The 21288-nt window shown below is 34.1% G+C and overlaps 1 long non-coding RNA gene across 2 annotated transcripts in view; it reads right to left on the bottom strand.

Annotated features, from left to right (window-relative positions):
* Positions 1-21288, bottom strand: part of LOC141584283 (uncharacterized) — a 162625-nt gene that overhangs the window by 66209 nt on the left and 75128 nt on the right. Inside the window, exon 3 of one of the 2 annotated variants that reach the window (XR_012517233.1) lies at positions 790-4277. The exons of the other annotated variant lie outside the window; for it this stretch is intronic. This is a non-coding gene — a long non-coding RNA (uncharacterized LOC141584283). Of the gene's footprint in view, positions 1-789; positions 4278-21288 lie in introns of those variants that run through there. 2 annotated transcript variants of the gene reach the window in all.

The following is a 21288-nucleotide window of genomic DNA, read 5'->3' as shown; positions in this document are numbered from 1 at the left end:
AATACTGTAATAATATATTTTTAAAGAACTTCAGCATTATCTCAGTGTTCACAAGCTTATAAGTGAAAAAGGTATCAACAGTTGAAAGCTCTCATAAAATAATACCTGTAATACATACTTTATATCTTCTCAAGAGACTACTTGAAAAAGATCAGAGGGAAATATTCCTAGATTTAACCTATACATCTACGAAAAATTTTCTCTGTTTAAGGATGATATAGTAGCCCGAGTCCATAAAGCCCTCATTTAATGTTTTATATGTATAAAGAGGGAAAAGGGCATTGTTAGGCTATGTCACTGTATTTAGAATTTTGTATTTAGGGTCAAACAAGAACCATAGATAGATGAGAGAAACAACATGATTACAAACTTTTAAAAAACCCCAGCCACCCCATCAACACACACACACACACACACACACACACACACACACACACATGCTTAAACAATGTGTTCTCTCATTTTGCATTTGTATCTGAATGGGAAGAGTTTAAGAAGTAAACTTAGAACAAAATCACCCAATAGAATTTAAATGTGAGCCACAAAAGTAAGCCATATATATGTATATATTTAATTTTCTAGTAGCCACATTACAAAAGCAAAAATAAACAGGAGAAATTCATTTTAATATGCTGTTTTATTGAATACAGCCAATCAAACATATTATTTTGATATTGTCATATTTAATAAACATGTTATACATTTATCTAATTCATTAAATAAATTTATTATATTGATTTAAATTATTAAACAAAACTAATAATAAAGTATTTTATATTCTTTGTTTCATAGGAAGTCTTCAAAATCCAGAGTGTATTTCACACTTAAAGACCATTTCAATTAGAATCAGCTACATTTCTGTACTCAATAGCCACCTGTAGCTAGCAGCTGCCAAGTTGGATGGCACAGGTTAGAATAAATGTTTCTGCTCCTTGCATGGGTCAGAAAGGAATTTCATTGAGTTTTTAAAATTATTCTCTCAACTCTCATAAATTCTATCAATGGTTAAAATCCTCTAGTACCAGAACTGAAAGAAAATATGGATAACTGAAAAATGCCAAATCTGACATATTTAAAGAGAGTGCAATGACCAACAGGATTACAGAAAAAAAATACAAGATTTATCAGGTAATTTTCAGAAATGGTTAAAGGTAGACAACGACAAAGTTACAGAATGTTAAGTTTCCACTAATGCTTCCCAGCTGCCTAGACTACATTTCATGATATGCATTTATTAGCCTTTCAGTGTCACTGCTAACATTTCATAAACTTCAATATCTAATTCGCTATTATTATTACTACATAATTTTTATCATTTTCAAGCCTATAATGTAACTTACAGACCTAGGAATCAGCTACAATCAGCTCTGCTACCAACAAAGCAGAGAAAACAATACTTTTCATGTGGTTTGCTTTGAGTTTTAAAGTAAGAACAACTTAGAATTTCTTCACCCTGAAAAGTTTGCTCATCTTTCAAGAAAAAAAAAGAAAAGAAAAGAAAAGAAATCTGCTTATTAGCTAATTCTTTTAGGTTCCACAATGCTTTCTCCATAATATTTTATTTCCTTTTATATTGAAGCACATGCCTGGAATCTTTCTTACTTAAATGATCTTGAAAGGGTAGAAAATTTTCATACACCTTTGATTAACTCTTACGTGTAAACCAATGACAGAACCAGAACTATGAAATCTTCATAAAATTCTTCTGGAACTTATATCTCCCTTGAAAAGTGAATGCACAGCAAGCCTAAAGCCTACACTCTGGACATTGGACAGAAAGATAGTTTTCTTTCGACATTGACAGGGTCTTTAGAAAACTTATCTACTCTCATAAAATCACATAATATCTAATGTTAATGAATCAGCAAATATATTTCTATAGTCCAGGTCTTTCTTCTAAACTCAACAACCGAGTAACCTATTGGCTCTCTAGCGTATTTCTCCCAAGCAGCTCTATATTGGGGGACCTATCATCCCAGCTGTCCAGGGACTACCCCAGTTTAGTCATTGAAATTCCTGCATTCTGGGAAACGCTTCAGTCCAGGAAAGTGAGACAGTTGGTAACTTTTAATATGCCTCACCTTGACTATATCAGATTTGTCTCAAACTTACTCTCATCTTAAATTCCAAAATTTTTGGCAGTCAGGAAATTCACACAGACATACATGTTATGAAAGCAACCTTAGACTTTTCCCTCCTACTTGCAATTATTATTTTCTTTATTCATGTAATATTTAGTGTCAACTTTGTCAAAGATCAGATAGCTACGGTGTGCAAATTCATTTCTGAGTTCCTTGTTCTGTTCTGTTGGTCTGTGTGTCTGCTATTGTACCAATCCCATGCTGTTTGGTTACTGTAGCCGAATAAAATATTTTGAAGTTGGGTAATGTGATATATCCAGCTTTGCTCTTTCTGTAGTGGGGAAAGGACTCTCTTTTCAATAATTGTTGGTGGGATACCTGTCTAGTCATGCATAGAAGAATGAAATTGGACTTTTATCTTTGAGCATATATAAAAATTAACTCAGGATAGATTAAAGATTTAAATGTGAGACCTCAAACTATAAGAATCCTAAAGGAAAATGTGGAAAACACCACTTGAGACATTGGCCTTGGAAAAGAATTTATGAACAAGTCCTCAAAAGCAACTGCAACAAAACAATTAATGAGTGGAACCAAATTAAACTGAATGCTTTTGCACATTAAGAAACTATCAACAGAGTAAACAGACAACCTACAGAATAGGAGAATATATTCACAAACTGTGCATCCAACAAAGATTTAATATCCAGAATCCATAAGGAACTTAAGCAAATGAACAAGCAAAAACCAAGTAACTCCATTAAAAAGTGAGCAAAATATATATTCTTCTCAAAAGAAAACATACAAGTGGCCAACAAACATATGAAAAATTCTCTATATTACTAATTATCAGAGAAATGCAAACCAAAAGCACAATGAAATATCATCTCACAGCATTCTGATGATTATTATTATACCAAAAAGCACATGCACTCTTAGGTTCACCACAGTACTATTCACAATAGCAAAGATGTGGAATCAACCTAGGTGCCCATTAATGGTGGACTAGATAAATAAAATGTGGTATATATACACCGTGGAATACTATGCAACCATAAAAAAGAACAAAATCATTTCCTTTGCAACAACATGGATGTAGCTGGCTACCATTGTTTTAAGTGAATTAATGCAGAAAGAGAAAACCAAATACCCTTTACTCTCACTTGTAAGTGGAAGCTAAACATTCGTTAGTCATGGACATAAAGATGGCAACAGTAGACACTGAGGATATTAGAAGAGGGAAGATGGGGGAGGGCAAGGATTGAGAAACAAACAATTGGGTACTATGCTCACTTCCTGGGTGACATGTTCAATTTTATCCCAAATTTCAACCTCATGCAATATGCCCATATAACAAACCGAAACATGTATCCTCTGAATCTAAAATAAAACTTGAAATTATTTTTTAAAGTACATTTTATTCACTATCAACTAGGAATTTATCACTTAGAAAAGATTTCAAAAATATCCATTTTTTGTTGTTGTTGTTGTTGTTGCTGTTGTTGTTTTTTGAGTTGACATTTCATTGTGGAAAGACGGAAAATAAATAGAAAAATAAAATAACAAATAACTTTTCATAAATAGTGATGTAAAAACAAAATAAAGCATAATAAAGAGAGTAGGAAGTGCAGTACCTATGTGTAGAAACTACTGACAGTACCAGCAATAACAAGTTATGCACCTTTTACATTAAACTTCTGATTCATGGGAGCCATCTCCAGTGCTAGATTCAAGGTGACATTTGTCTAAGTAAGTGATGATAATCTCAAACCCCCTTGCCAAAGGCAATAGATCTCAAGTTAGAACCAATTATCTCAAACATTTGTCTGGCAATTGATATGCATTCAGATTTAAATACATGGCCTAAATTGACCCAATCAGTCTCATGAATTTTGAAAGCGTTTAGATCTACGTCCCTGCCCAAATCTCATGTTGAATTTTAAACCCCAGTGCTGGAGTTGGGACCTATGTGGAGGTGCTTGGATCTTGGAAGCAGATCTCTCATGGCTTGGTGCTGTCTTTGTGACGTGAGTTCTCATGATATCTGGTCATTTAAAAGTGTGTGGCACCTCCCTCCACCTTTCTCTCTTGCTCTCATTCTTGCCAAGTGATGTGCCTGCTCCTCCTTTGCCTTTTGTCATGAATGGAAGCTTCCTGAGGGCTCCCCAGAAATAGATGCTGCTATGATTCCTGTACCTGCAAAACCATGAGCCAATTAAAACTCTTTTCTTCATAAATTGTTATTTCAGGTATTTCTTTGCAACAATGAAAGAATGACCTAACACAGATTTACATTCCAATACTGTGTGAGAGGTATCCTTTCTTTTTTATTCGATTTCAACATACAAACATATTGTTCAGCTGCTATTGGTAGTCATTTTGTTTGTTCAAGGAAGAATCCAAAGCCAAATGAAAAGTAAAGAAACAGAGCAAGAGATCAATGCACAACTGATAGGCAATTATACATTTTTATTTTCTGTTATATAAAATATGGACTCATCATGAAAGCCAGTTGAATTTCAGATTCTGTTATTAGCTACATATGTGGTACAGACTCTTTTACCTCAATGACTATTAATGTACTGTTTCTTCTATTCAGAATGTATTTTTCATTCTTTACTTGGATGACTGCAAGAGTCAGCATAGTTTCAAGGTTTTTTTTTCACTAAACCACTTCAGCCTGTTTTAGCTATTCCTCACCTCTGCTTCAGTAGTACCACAATACAAAACTTATCACATGTTGCAGGTATATGTTTATGTCAATTCTATTACATCTAAATTGGAAAAAAGGAATTAAATTATGACTAAGAAGTCTCCTCTCTTAAATATTATCTTATTCAGTTATACAATTGTATTTTAAACTCTAAAAATTGATAGACAATGCCTCCACCATAGTCCTGTTCTTTAAATATTAGCTATGTTATTGTACACCGTGGAAAGGTAAAGTTTAATCTTGCCTTAGAGTTGCCACTTATTTATTTTGACAACTAAATATAATACCTAATTTTTCCAGTGACTATGACAGATTTCTTTTTATTATATTATTTTCTTGTGACATTGATTTGAAAAATAAGATAATTTTACTTCCTTTTAGGTAAACAGGTAAGTTTCAAAATTTTAACAATGTACATTTAAATATGCTTTCTTTCACGAAAAGGCAAAGTTTTAAGTCAACTTAAAAATATATCCGGGCTGGGTGTGGTGGCTCACACCTATAACACCAGTGCTTTGGGAGGCGAGGCAGGAAGATTGTTTAAGTCAAGGAGTTTGAGACCAGCCTAGCAAACATGGTGAAAATCCACCTCTACAAAAAAATTAGCCAGGCATGGTGATCAAGGCTGCAGTGACCTATGACTGTGTAACTGAGCTCTAGCCTGGGCAAGAGTCAGACCTCATCACCCCTGCACCAAAATATTATTCTCCACAATTATTTCTTTTTCAGGTACTGACATTTCTTCTAAGTCACATTCATAAGCAAAATTGGATTACTCAATACAAATTTTTTATGTGTGAAAGACATCACCACAAATTATATTTTCCCTTTTCATGAGATTTGGATCAAGATGACTCATAGCTAAGCCAAATTCTTTGATTCTTTGTTTCTCCACCAATAATTTATCTTTAAATCTTTGCTGTATTCTCTAATTCACACTGAAATTTATGTAATAAACTGACCAGAAAATGAGAAACCTATGCAAGTGATTTTTCCCCCCTGGAAAGTTTCCTGTAAGAAACAGATTCTACAGTTTTCTAATGATAAAAAAATAATAATAATAAGGGAAAGAGGTTGGGTAATTTGTGAAGGAAACAATGAGATAATAATTGAGTAGATAGAAGAATATATTAAGCATCTTATACTTTTTGAAAGTAAATTTCAGCTGCAGCATTGAAATCTAGTTGTCCCCCTAAAGAAATATAACTTTAGAAAGGTTATAAGTTCCTTGCTGTGTGTGTCTTGTCCTGCTAATATGAAAGTGTCAACACTACAAAAGCTCACCTTCTGTATTTAGGAAGACAAATTAGACGTCCAAAGGGAGCAGAGGTGATTAGAATCCACTAAAGAATGTTAGGAACAATATGCTTACACCTGATAGGTGGCTACCTGGTGGATTGAAAACACTTAAACTGTTGGAATGATTTAGGTAACTGTGAAGGTAGAAATTATTTTAATTATATTTTATATTTATATGCATTTCTCAATTTTGATATGGAAAGTATGACTGGCAGTAATAATGGGATCATAAAATTAATTGCACTGTTATGCTTATTTCTAGAAAAATAGCTCTAAATCTAATTTATAAGTCTCTCTATCTACAAATTTTGTTGTGAAATAAATATATGTTTAAACTTATCAGAGAAATTCCAGGGTAGTATTGATAGGGACAGGGGGCAGAGAAAGTCTAGACAGAAAATGTGGGTCCCCAGTGAAACCCCACCCTGGATCCAAAAAGCCTGAAACCACATCCCAAAGGGAGTACTGATATACCTGTTTCACTGCTTAAATGTTGCCTTTTCCTATACCGGCCATGGTCCCACTCCATCCCGTGCCTATAAAAATCCCAGACTCAGCCTGTAGACAGAGCTATGGCTGGACGTCGTGTTACATCCTAGCAAGTTAGAAGGAAAGTACTACACTTTGAGTTCCAATTGAGAGTCTTTTATTGCTGGTGATGGAGAGTCAGCTCTCACTCAAAATCTTTCAGCCTGGAAGAGGGGGATGGGATTTCCTTTTATATCTATCCTAAAAGAGAGGGGAGGGGGAGTCTAGCTGAAGTGGAATTTTACAGAAGCAGACAAGCAAGTTAGTAGGAGGAAGCTGATTACCAGGAGACAGGAGGTTCCCATACTGCTGGTTACTAAGAGTATTTCCATACAATCATTCAGGGGGGTAGCAGGGGGGGACTTTCCATACAATCAATCACCACGGGGGGAGGGTCCAAGGAGAAGTATTCACAATAGCAGGTGTGCTAGTCAAGCAGGATGTGGCTACAACGGTTAAAAGACCCAGCTGTGCACCCAAGGGAGAAATGACAGGGAGGGAGAGGCTAAAATGGAGTTGACAGCTAAGATGGAGTCAGTTAGGCCAGCACAAGTTAGGCTATCACAGTTGTAGACAAGCAGCTTGACTTAAGAGGGACAACTTGACAATGTAACTTTGGGGAAGAATCCAGCATGAGACAACCAGACTTGAAGGGAAGATTACTTACCTGTCCCATCCCCTTTTCAGTTTTTCTTCCAACTGAGAGCCACTTTCATCAGCAATAAAATACCCCACATTTGCCATCCTTCAATTTGCTTGTGTGATCTCATTTTTCCTGGATGCTAGACAAAAGCTCAGGAGCCACCAGTAAGGGTACAAAAGGCTGTTGCACTGGCCCCCTGCTCTCACTGGTGGAGGGCAGCAACCTCACGCAAAAAGGCAAAGGGTCCACTGAGCTGTTAACACTTAAGCCATCTGCAGATGGCAGAGCTCAAAGAACACCATAATACCATCTGGGGCTTTGGGAATCACACACAATCCCACCTGGATGCTGCTGTGGGGCCCACAGCAGTTTGCTCCTGCTGGCTTCGAAAAGTGGTTGACTGAGTACATGAAGCATCCTTATCATGAGTCCCATGAAGGAGTCAAGGAAATATCCTATTCCAGTATAGTTAGTAAAAATACAGAACAGAAAATTTTGTCATGAAAAAATAATCTTTCCCTCAATCTTTCTAACCTCAATTATAATTTCTTGAATCAACTTTTTTAAATTTTTGTCTTTTTTTTTTTTTTTTTTTTTTTTTTTTTTGCTGTTGACTAATGGCTTAAGGCTCTATTTCTTGATTTATCAATTTTAAGCATTATCTAATTATTCCTTTATAAGAATTGAAAGTGGGAAATTTAGGTTACTTAAAAAAATCTAATTCACTTGCTTTCACATTCACATCTAAAATTGTTCCATAACTATAGTCAGCAAAGTGCTAGTAAATGTTTATCATTAAGCTCAGTGAGGAAGAAAAAGGCACTTACTTATTTGTAGCATTTCCCAATTTCTACAATGTGAATACTTCCAACATAGCCAATTTCAAAGTATCAGACAATTGGCTACAAAAATCTCTAAAAATTTGGCCTGGCTTGATGGCTTATGCCAATGATCCCAACACTTTGGGAGGCAGAGGCAGGCAGATCATCTGACATCCGGAGTTCCAGACAAGTCTGACCAACATGGAGAAACCCCATCTCTACTGAAAACATAAAAAACTAGCCAGGCATGGTGGCATGTGCCTGTAATCCCAGCTACTCCGGAGCCTAAGGCAGGAGAACTGCTTGAATGTGGGAGGCAGACGTTGCGGTGAACGGAGATCGGGCTTTGCACTCCAGCCTGGGTAACAAGAGCAAAACTCCATCTTAAAAAATATACATATAAAATCTCTAAAATTTTAGCATTTATTTCTACTGATTCAGTACAGGGCAGCTTTTTTTGGTTTTGTGTTGAATTTGTTTTTTCTTGGCATTTCTAATGACTCTGTGTATGTGCCGTGTGTCTGTGGGTAAAATATTAGCTTGTGTTTATCTTATTCTCATTTACCTGCCTTTTAAATTAGGCTATTTTGTAACATCGCTTTTTATCCCAAGAAACCTCTTTCTCGTAACACTTCCTATCCTTATTCCTATCTGATGACTTTATTTTGTGTCATCTTTGTTACCACCATATCCCTGATTAATTTTCCACCTGAACTACGGTACAGCTGAGCATCTGACAGTCATGGCACTCATTTTAATTGAGCCTTGAGAGATCAAGATGACTATTACATTGTCATAATCCCACCCAACCCCATTTTCCACACCGCAATATTCTATTTCTTTCTGTGGTCTCAGATACTCATATCTCGTTGCCCATCCTCACATCTGACTATTTTCCTTCTGAATGAGAAAACAGAAAGTTTCCTATATGCACCAGAAAGTCAAGCAATCTGCATCTGTCCCCACATACTCAGCCTTTCATTCTGGTAAAATTGGCACTAGATTCTGTCTCATCTCCTATTTAAAGTCATTAATCTTAGAATACTCTCCTGTTCTTCTAAATAATCAAATATTCCTCTCTATTGAATGTTTCCCTTAATGATACAAGCATGCTACAAATATTCCATCTTAACTATAAAATGAAGAAAAGGCTTTACTGGCCCCAAAATAGAAAAATAGAGCAAGAGAATAAAGAATACCTTGTGAACCCGGAATTATTTACATGCTAGTTTGATACAGAATAGAGATAGAATTGTACAATAGCATCGAAGTAGTGGACTAGCATAATGTGGTACTGAGATTATTAGTTTTTATTTTGGAAGAAAATAAATTTGGATCCCTACCTTGTACTGATCACAGGTTGAAACTTAAAAATTTCTACAAAATTAAATCTTCAAAACTTTAGCTAAAAATAGATGAAGATATTATACCAACCTTTATTTTTTAATAATTTTTTAAATGTTTAAGTAAAACTGAAGTTAGCACCAAAATACTAAACTTATAAATTTGATTACAATGAATATAAAAACTCAAGATTTTCATTTTCCAAAATAAAAGACTGGCTTCTTTTGAAATAAACCACCCACAGTTCACAACTAAAGAAACTGGAAAAATATTTAAAATATCTATTTTGGCTGGCTGCAGTGACTCATGCTTGAAATACTAGCACTTTGAAGGCCAAGGCTGGTGGATTGCTTGAGCCCAGGAGTTCAAGACCAGCCTGGGACACTGGGAGAGGAACATCACACACTGGGGCCTGTTGAGGCGGTAAAAGGGCTAGGGGAGGTATAACAAGGGGTGGGGGGATTGGGGAGGGATAACATTAGGAAAAATACCCAATGTAGATGATGAGGGGATGGATGCAGCAAACCACCATGGCATGTGTATACCTAAGTAATAAGCCTGCATGATCTGCACATATACCCCAGAACTTAAAGTATAATTTTTTAAAAGTATATTTCTTTTATGGTAGTAGATTATATTATCCAATGCTGGGGCCACAAACTCTTCATTGGAGGAGGAGTATCCGGGAGGGTTCTTCACAACGACTTCTATACCTCATGTGTCTAGTGATTATCTTATTGTTATTCTTATACTTAAAAATTTAATTTGTTTGTTATACAACAGTAGGATCAAATTATAGCCCAAGGGCTAAATCCAGCCCACTCTCTGTTTTTGTAGTAAAGACTTACTTATATAAAAAGCACATCCATTCATTTTTGTATTGCCCATGATATAGTATAGACAGAATTGAATAATTGCAAGAGAGACCTTATGGTCCACAAAGACAAAAGCATTTACTATCTGACCCCTTACAGAAAACGTTTGTGCAACCTGTTTTAGAAAGGTAGTAGTATACTTCCTCCATGGCTATGCAATTAGGGTTATTTCTCATTTAATAATAATTAATGACTGAATAAATATTTACAAAAATAACAGCAATTAAGTTGAACACTTATCATTGAGAATATTTTTTAGAATTGTTAATGTATTATTCCTTTCATAAGTCCCATTAAACTCCAGGCACTCTGGTTTCAGAATTTGGACTCTTAACTACTGGAAGATTTGTCTCTGTAAGCAAAATTGATGTACAGCTTCTCACTGATGAGCAAATGAGTCCATCAAGCTTTGGGACCCTCATAATGCCAGAGTTTTAAAAGTTTCCTGGGGTTTTAGACCTTGGTATAGATGTCTGGCTATGTTTTCCTCTGCATCTGTGTGAGGATAGGGGTTTATTGATCTAGATTTTGCCCTTTTCCTCACTCAGCTTACACTGAATCCAATTTCTGGTTGCCACGATCCCCTACAGCACCCTCACATCTGCTTCTCCCACCTTATTTTAATATTTGTTGCATATTTTCATCAGCCTTATTATTCCAGGTAAGTACAGTCTTCTGATAACCCTCTGACAAGGCCCTGTTGTATTGATCTTCTCCATCAAAGTGGAAACAGCCCTAGAAGGTGAACAATTGTGCTTAATCTGCCGTTTTGACCAGAAAAGTACTACTGCATTTTCATCTTACATGCTTCTTTTTAATTAATTTATTTGTAACAAAATAGTATATGTGGTATATACCATGTTGCTTTGATATACACACATGTACACTGTAAGATCATCACTATAGTCAAACTAACGTATCTCTGTCCTTACATACTTACCATTTATTATTTTGGTTAAAGCATCAAGCATCTACTCTCATAGCAAACTTCTACCACACAATTTAATATTACCTGTAGTCATTATGCTGTAGATTGCATCTCTATTTATTCATCTTCTTTTTAATTGTACAATAGTTCATGGGACAAAATTTACTCATTTTGAGTATTCTGCTTTTGGTTTCTAATTAATAATTACTACTCAAGTATTTACATGTTAGGGATAGTAAGTCTCTCTACTGAGTGCTTGACATCATTGCCATGCGGAGATTGAGGCAAAATAAAAATTCAGTAATAATGTGCCTATATTTATTTAAATGTTTGAAATGTGGTTTATCATGGATGTCCTTGCATTAATACGAGTTTATTTAAAATTACATGGAAATGTATTTTATATTGATCACTGAGTATTCTGCTATACCCCTAAAATTTAGAAGTCCTAGCTAGAACAATCAGACAAGAGAAGGAAATGAAGGGCATCCAACTGTGAAAGGAAGAAGTCAAAGTATTGTTGTTTACAGATGACATGATCTTATATTTGGAAAAAGACTAACAACTCCAGAAACAACCAATTAGAAGGATAAAGAAATTCAGTAAAGTTGTAGGTTACAAAGTAAATATGCCGAAGTCAGTAACATTCCTCTATGCCTGTTTCTGTGAACAATCTGAGAAACAAATTAGTTATTTCATTTATGATAGCTACAAATAATAAGAAATTAATGAAAGAAGTGAAAGATCTGTACAATGAAAATTATAAAACATTGATGAAAGAAATTAAAGACACAAAAATTGAAAACATATTTCATTTTATGTGTTGGAAAAATCAATATTGTCAAAATGTTCATATTATCCAAAGCAATCTACAAAGTCAATGTAATCTATCAAAATACCAATGACATTCTTCATAGAAATATAACAAATAATTCCAAAATGTATATGGAACAACAAAAGATCAGAATAGCCAAAGCTATTCTCAATTTAAGAAGAAAACTGGACCAATCACATTATGAATTATAAACCTCACTATGAATTATACTACAGAGCTATAATAACCAAAACAGCATGGTATTGTCATAAAAACAGACACATAGATCAATGGAACAGAACAGAGAACCCAGAAACAAATCCATACACCTACAGTGAACTCATTTTTGACAAAGGTGCCAATAGCATACATTGAGGGAAAGGATAGTCTCTTCAATAAATGGTGCTGGGAAAACTGGATATTCATATGCAAAAGAATGAAACTAGATTTTTATCTCTCACCATATACAAAATAAAACCATAATAGATTAAAGTCTTAAATATAAGACCTCAAACTATGAAACTGCTAAAGGAAAACTTTGGGGAAACTCTCCACAACATTGAACTGACTAGGATTTCTTGAGTAATGCCCCACAAGCACGTGCAGCTAGAGTAGAAATGGACAAATGGCATCACATGAAGTTAAAAGTTTCTGCACAGCCAAAAGAAAAAAAAATCAACAAAATGAAGCCACAGCTCACAGAATGAGAAAAAATATTTGCAAACTATATGTCTTACAAGGGATTAATAACCAGAATATATTAAAAGCTCAAACAACTCTGTAGGAAAAAAATCTAGTAATCTGATTTTAAAATGGGCAAAATATCTGTATAGACATTTCCCAAAAGAAGACATACAAATGCAAACTTAATATATGAAAAGGTACTCAAAATTAATATATGAAAAGGTACTCAACATCACTGATTATCAGAGAAATGGAAATCAAAATTATACTGAGGGCTGGGTGCTGTAGCTCTCATCTGTAATCCCAGCACTTTGGGAAGCTGAGATGGGTAGATTGCCTGAATTAAGGAGATCAAGACAGACGGGGAAACATGGAAAAACCCTGTCTCTACAAAAAAAAACACAAAAATTAGCCTGTACATACCTGTAGTCTTAGCTACTTAGAAGCCTGAGGTGGGAAAATCACTTGAGCAAGGGAAGGTTGAGACTGCAGTGAGCCAGGACCACACTACTGCACTCTAGCCTGGGCAATAGAGGGAGAGTCTGTCTAAATAAATAAATAAATAAATATCACTACAACAAGATATCATCTCAGCCTAATTAAAACGGCTTTAATACAAAACACAGGTAATAACAAATGCTGCTGATGATGTGGAGAAAAGGAAACCTTGATACACTGTTGGTAAGAATATTCTCCATACCACTATGGAGAACAGTTTGGAGGTCCCTCAAGAAAACTAAAATAGAGCTACCATAGGATTGTTGTATCATCACATGGTAGCTTTATTTTTATTTCCTTCTTTTCCCAAATAAAAGAAAATCAGTGCATCAAGGAGATATCTGCACCCTCATATTTATTGCAGGACTGTTCACAATAGCCAAGATTTGGAAGCAACCTACATGTCCACTAATAGAGGAATGGATAAAGAAAATGTGCTACATAGGCACAATGGGGTACTATTCAGCTACAAAAAAAAAAAAAGAGAGAGATTCTTTCATTTTAAGAATATGTATTGAACTGGAGTTCATTATGCTAAGTGAAATAAGCCAAGCATAGAAAGACAAAACATCACATGTTCTCGCTTATTTATGGGAATTAAAAATTAAAACAAGTGAACTCATAGGGAAAGAGAATAGAATGATGGTTGCCAGAGGCTGCAAAGGTTAGTGGGGTTGAGAAGTAGGGACAGTTGAATAGGGACAAAGATATGGTTAGACATAATGAATAAGATCCAGTATTTGATAGCCCAACAGGGTGATAACAGTCAACAAATATTTATTCTACCATTTAAAATAATTGAAAGAATATAACTGGATTGTGTATTCGTTTGTTCTCATGTTGCTAATAAAGACATACCTGAGACTGGGTAATTTATAAAGGAAAGAAGTTTAATTGACTCAGTTCAGCCTGTCTGGGGAGGCCTCAGGAAACTTACAATCATGGCAGAAGGGAAAGCAAACACATCCTTCTTCACAGGGTGGCAGGAAGGAGAATGACTGCCCAGTGAAGGGGGAAGCCCCTTATAAAACCATTGGATCTTTCCAGAACTAATTCATTACCAGGAGACAGGATAGGATAAACCATTCCTGTGATTCAATTATCTCTACCTGGTTCCATCCATGACATTTGAGGATTATGGAAACTACAATTCAAAATGAGATTTGGGTGGGGGCACAGTCAAACCATATCAGATTGTTTGTAAAACAAAGGTTAAATGCTTGCGATGATAAATATCCCATTTAACCTGATGTGATCATTATGCATTGTATGCCTGTATCAAAATATCTTATGTAATCCATCAATATACATGCCTACTATGTACCCATGAAAATTTAAAATTAAAAAAATGCACCGATTCTAGGCAAAATATTATATATATAATATATAATCATAATTTTATATATATATATGGTGCCCGAGCCAAGTTTCTCACTAACTTCAACCTTGTTCGAACCCTATTTGACATGTTTCTCAAGGCTCTTGATTATATAGTATTCTCCTTTGAGTATAATCATATAACCATAAATAAATATCTATACTAAAATAATTCAGTAAAAACACCTGTAGTTAAAACTTGTATGCCTAGACTTTTTATGTGAGCCCAATATAGTACATTTAAATATTTGTCTTTTAAGATTAAAGTAATACCCTTTCCAACAACAGTGTATTAAAATGCAGAGTTATCATACAATATGTAATGACACATAATTCATTAAACCATTAGCAATTTGTATTTGAAAATTTTCTAATATGAAATTAATTGATAAATGACAGAGAAGAACTAAGCTTTAATTTTGGAGCAGAGAGAAGAAATTTGCTTAAGCAAGAGAGGAAATTAAACTTTATAGATACAGTGCTGGAATCCCAATCGGGCATTCTGAAAGCCATGGAAAATGAGATGTGAGAATAATAAAGTCAAGCTTCTACTTTTGCTTGAACTAATTTTCCTTGCTCTAATTATATACAATGCATTAAATATATTATCCGCAAGTAAAGAAGTCTCAGTAAATGTATATGGCTCTAAAAAAGGGAACATTTAAAAGTGTTTGTAAATTTAATTTATTTACACTTTAAACAATATTTCAGAATGCATTTCAAAAATTATGCAAAAGTAGAATATCTCAGCATTATTAAAATCAATAGCAATAATCATAATAAATATTGAGTAATAAGAAAGCCAAGATAATAGGCATTCTTATTTGTAATTAATGTTGTCAAGATGGAAGTAGCACATTTACTAATGGAACCATACAATCATGAAGTATTTCATACATAACTATCCAAAATAAAATTATCATTTTCCAGGAATGAAAACATTTCAAAATTATAGTGTGCAGAGCTCTAAATTCATTCTATAAATGGTTTCCAGAAGATCATTTACCAGATGGTTATATTTAGATGCCACTCAAGCTTCCTGAGTACTTTAAAGGTGAAATCACTATGCCCACAGCTGTGTTAAAAATAAAAGACTTAACATCTTTAAAGAGGAATAAATGCTGAGTGTTACAAAAGATACAAAAATACAAGAAAGTTTCCAATTAAATGATTCTGATACACACAGGAAAAGCAAATTACTTTTTTAATTGTTCATCAAGCTTAATTTCATATAAGCAAGTCTCAATCATCATAATCTAAAAATTTTTCATGTGTATCATAATTGCAATTTTGATTGTCATCAGAATTACTTACTTTGCCTATTTCCTCTCTGAGAGGTAATACAGGAGTTCATGGTTAAAAGTGCAGATTCTGGAGACAAATCACTTGCATACACAGCCTAAGTTTGTGATTTCAGGCAAAGTGCTTAACCTCCTGGGTCTGAGTTTCCTCAAATGTAAAATAAAAATTATAATTTCATAAGATTTTGACAATTAGATGATGCAGTGCTTGACATTAAAGGATTAATTATTTAGAACTTTCATTGAAGTCCTAAATAATTGTTAATAATAGATGTTAGAATTTTAAAGAATGGCAAAAATATCTAATCAAAGTGGGAAATTCACTTTTAGGAAAACATTGTTAACAAATGCAGTGGAATATGTTAAAGACAACACCCCAGTTATTACTGTAAAAATAGGTTTCTGTGTGTTATATATACATTTTCTGCTACCTAAAATTCTACAGACTGTCTACATAATAACCACATAGCTTACAGGCAATACATGCCATCTGAACATATATTTTCTTTGGGAAACCATTTTCTCCTAAATTCAACTACTTTATGATATATCATGTGGATTAGTGCTCATGTGAATCTACTTAGGAGGAAAACCATATGCTAGAAACACCAAACCTAAAGATGATGAACTTGAAGATATCATCCCATCACTGCTTAAAGCAAAGATAGTGATGGATGTTATCAATATTCAGATGAGAACTAACTTAGTAATCAATGCTTTTGCCCTGGATTTTTGAACAGTGTGAAGAATTATAAAATGGCAAACCATGATCAGTTGCCCCAAACATGGACTACAGACTGAAAGTTTACTACAGACTGAAAGTTTATGAAGGCATACTCTTTAGACAGAAAAAATATATATGCTTTAAAGATCCTGAAACAGACTTTAAGAGATGCAGCACAACACGTTTCCAGGAAATAGATGCAACACATGAGCTATCTTTGACACTGCAAAATGAAATGAGGAGATTTAAAATGTCATTCAACTAGTGCAAGTTCTCTCTCTTTTCCTGCCCCTCCACCTCCGCTAGTGTTCATATGGATCTCCCCGCCTGGAATTCCCTCCCTGACCTGTCAGCTGTTTCTTTTTGGATGTTACGTACTTATTGTTGATCTCCCGAATCTCAACTTGGATATCATTTCTTCCATGAAGCCAAATCTAGGTTAGGAGTCCACTATGTGTACACCCAGCACCCTGAACTTCCTGTACCACAGTAATTGTCATGTTTCATTATCCTGCCTCTCTACCTGTCCATCTTTTCACTGCATAAAAATGTTTTGAAGTCAGAGATCTTCTATATAATGTCACAATCATATCACCAGAGTCGTTCCTGGGTCAGTGCTCCATATATGTAGTTTAAAATAAAAGTAGGGAGAGAAGGGAAAACAGACTGAGAATTAAGGTAGAAATGAATAGGCAGTGTCTCATTCATTTAAATAACGGCAAAGCTGCTGGAAACCCCAAAACAAGATGCCACCTGATCCCAGACTCAGTTGTAGCACAAAGTGAGGGAACTTATTTATGTAGGACCAAAAGGGCTGATTTTGTTTGCTACAGCTTTTTCAAGCCTAAAATTTAAAATATCCTTTAAACACTTTAATCCCTCTGAAATAATGGTGGGGGAAAACAACTGTATGCAAAAGCAATCCAGTAATAATTAATAAACAAAATAGCAGAGGCTTTTTTCTTCTGAAAAATCTTTCATCCAATGAGTACTCATGAAGGAGCACAGAAAGTAGTCTATTTTATTTTTTAAGATGTACGATTACACCACCTTTGATGTGTATGTATGTGTATGTGTGTGTGTGTGTGTAGGTATAGATATCCTATATGTGGTATATGTGGTATCACATATAGCACACGTATGTGGTAGTTATATGTCACACACCCATATGCACATACACACACTAACACAGTTAATATACACATGAAACTCCAGGGTTTAAACTGAATCTCATTTATCATATAATCTATAATTCCTTTGTTATTTTTGGATAAAATGAACTGAAGCTCAGTGTAGATTTCTCTTACTGGGAGAAATGTGAAATCTGACTCTAGAATCTGGATTGAGCTTTTAATTTGGGAAGAATCAATAAATAGATTGAACATTTTTTCTAAAAATGTGTCATATTTTAACAGCACATGTGAATATAATAATTGTATTAAAAATTCCTTATTATCACTCTGTAAATTTAAATTATAGTATATTCCTTTTATTATTTCTTTATGGAACTGAGCTAAGGAAGTAATAGAACTATTCTTTTTCTCTTCGAAAAGAATTTTCTTGTATCTTATATTTTGATATGAATGTAATTGTGAAATGAATTGTGTAGATTCTTCAAATATAATTATGTATAATATTGGAAATGTCAATGGAAAAAAGGAATAACATCAGAAACAATGAATGTGAGAGAAATCTGAATAATAATACATATTTCTTCAAAGCATGTGGACCAACTCAGAAAAATAACTGTCTTATGGATAGGTGAATATATGTGACGATCCTTTTCCATGTCATTGGATAGCCAAGCAATTCAAGTACACAACAAACTTAACCTTTTTTTTTAACCACAATTTGTTTCATCAACATAGTTAAATTGAAATTATTTGGGTATCATTTATTCATTAGTATCTAGTGCTATTTTGCTCCTCCCTATCTATTATCTGTCCTTCTATCTAACCTAGGAGGTTCATCTGTATGAATCACAGTCATGGTTTTCTATTCCTCTGGCTTCCAGTTAGTCCAATCAGTAGGGAAACCTAGCAGTTTGGAGGAAGAAAGAAAGAGGAAGTAGGAAGAGTAATGTCAGAATATTACTTGGCTTCTTCATTCCCTTTTGAAATGGTGTCAGACTAGCTAATCCTTTAAATAAGCATCACCCAAATCCCATTCTATTCCTTTGGGTTCCGATAACCATGCTATCTCTTGCTCCTTTAAGTCTACGGGTGGTACCAGGTCAACTGCTGCTATTACTTTAGTAGCTTTTATAGTCTTCCTTTTATCTATGTCATTAAACACATCAAGAATTAGTCTATTTGCAGTGATCCATATATTTTCTCTTGAGACAAGATTTATAAGGAAAACAGATAACACTATTCAACTCTTGGTATGCATTTTTTTTTAGATCAAAATTTAATTATTGATTTAACACTTTTTTAAATTTAGTGATTTTATAAATTCAGACATATCTTATACATTCCTCATTAATGGATATTTTTGTCTGGAGAAAAAAGAAATATGGCTAGAAAACACATAGGATATTGTTTGCTCTTGCACACACATGGAAGATTCTTCTCTTCTTTATACTTTACCAGTATTTTTAAAACTGTAAATTAACTCATTTGAATATATTTTACTTCATTTATCCTGACTTGAAAACTTCTGTTAAGTCACCCAGCCTCTATTTTTTCCCATTCTAGAAGAACCCAAATCATGTCCAGTAATGTAAACTATTTTTGTTTCCAAAGAAAAATCCCAATTGGTCTATGCAGTCTAGCTTTGCATTTTGTCTCCCTATTCAGACAGAGCAAGGTTCTTTGGGCTCAAAAGCCTATAAAATTTGGAGGACCTCTTTAAAAAAAAATAATAAAAACTGTGATAGGTACAACTAAATATTTATTGAAAATAAAAGTAATAATAACAAATTAAAAATTGTAAAGCTAAAAGTACTATAAATATAATAGAATTTAGAAAAATAATATAACTTTAATGAACTACAAGAAGTTCATTTCTACAATACATTTTCTCTACTTTTCTTTCTTTCTTTCTTTCTTTCTTTTTTTTTTTTTTTTTTGTGGTCATTGTTTTTTAGACAGGGTAACTGTTTCTCAGGCTGGAGTTCAATGCAGAGTTCTCTCTGTAGCCTCAGCATCTTGGGTAGAACCAATGCTTCCGCCTCAGCCTCTCCAGTAGCTGCAACTATAGGCATACACTGTTATGCCTGGCTAATTTTGAAAATATTCTGTAGAGACAAGGTCTCTCTATGTGGCCCAGGTTTGTCTCAAACTCCTGGGCTCAAGTGATACTCCTGCCTCAGCCTCCTAAAGTGCTAAGATTACAGGCTGAGTCACTGTGCCTAGCCCATTGTCCCTTCTTTTAAAAATGCATAGCCCTTGATTACCACTTCTTATGGTTTTATAGTATCAATACCTATATCAGAATTTTTTTTAAAGAAACTTCAATTTTTATCCAGTAAATTTAAATTTAAATTTCATTTTTATTATTACTAACCACATGCTTTTACTTCTGCTACAGGCCTGTGCTCTACAAATGGAAGAATTCTAATAAATTCTGTTTCATATAATTCCCATTACAAAGGGAAAAATGTATGATTCAATAATACTTGCATATTCCATGATATGACATGTATTCTAAATAAGGAGTCTTCCATTTTAGTAAGTTATAGATGAGAACTGAATCCTCAGCTAACAATTTTACTCATTTGATAGTGAAAGAATATTCCATATACTAGTTTATGTTTATATTTTGAATCTTTTTTTCCAATTACTAATCACAACTTTCCAGTGCCAAACATGTTAACACATGTTAATACCATAATTTAATCTATGCAAAATGGGTGGTAAGTCAGAAGAAGTCTAGCAAAAAGTTCACTATATCAACTAAAGAGGAAGTTGACTGCAAACCACATAAATACGCCCCATTATCCCAAACTAAGATAACCCCAAACAATATTCTCCTTAGCATGATATCTCAAAATATTCAAAGCTACTTGAACATCATCTGCAATGAAGTATAGTGTGAGAAAGGGCAAGTCAGAGTTCAAAGACACATAGACCTTAACTAATTGAAGTTAAAAATGACACATTACAAATTTCATCAAAAAGAAATAAATAAAATATGAACATGTGAGCACATTTTTAAGGAACACTCTCCTGATCTTTGTAAAAGTTCATACAAGTTCTGACCTAAAGTTTCATTAACTTTATAGTAATGTATTTACACTAATGTATGTAACTCTGTCTCTGGTGATAGTTTCTGGCTCAAGTTTAGGCATGGGATCTAAACCAACTTAATTAGACTGAAGAGAATTACTATTTTACAATTATTTACAAGAGGTTTCTCTACCTTCTCCATTGTAAAGGTAAACAGAACATCTCTTGCAAGCATGGGAACATGGGCCAGGGCGAAGTTAATGTTGACTGAGTGGATATGAAAACCCAGATTTTTGAGATTTTCAAAATAAATTCATATCACCCTTGGAGTTTACCTTTGGATTTATATTTTATTTAAAAAAATATCATTTAAGCCAAATTGCTTTAGAGTTTTCAGTTACAGTGAAAATATCCTAAAGTGTAGCTACAAATTATTTGCTTTATTTCTGACAGTCTTATTGTTAAGTATCATTTTGCATTTTCACTCAG

The sequence above is a fragment of the Saimiri boliviensis genome, chromosome 4, assembly GCF_048565385.1.
Source record: "Saimiri boliviensis isolate mSaiBol1 chromosome 4, mSaiBol1.pri, whole genome shotgun sequence".
Lineage (NCBI taxonomy): Eukaryota > Metazoa > Chordata > Mammalia > Primates > Cebidae > Saimiri > Saimiri boliviensis.
The sequence above is the reverse complement of the archived record's forward strand: the minus strand, read 5'-3'. Positions and strand labels throughout refer to the sequence as shown.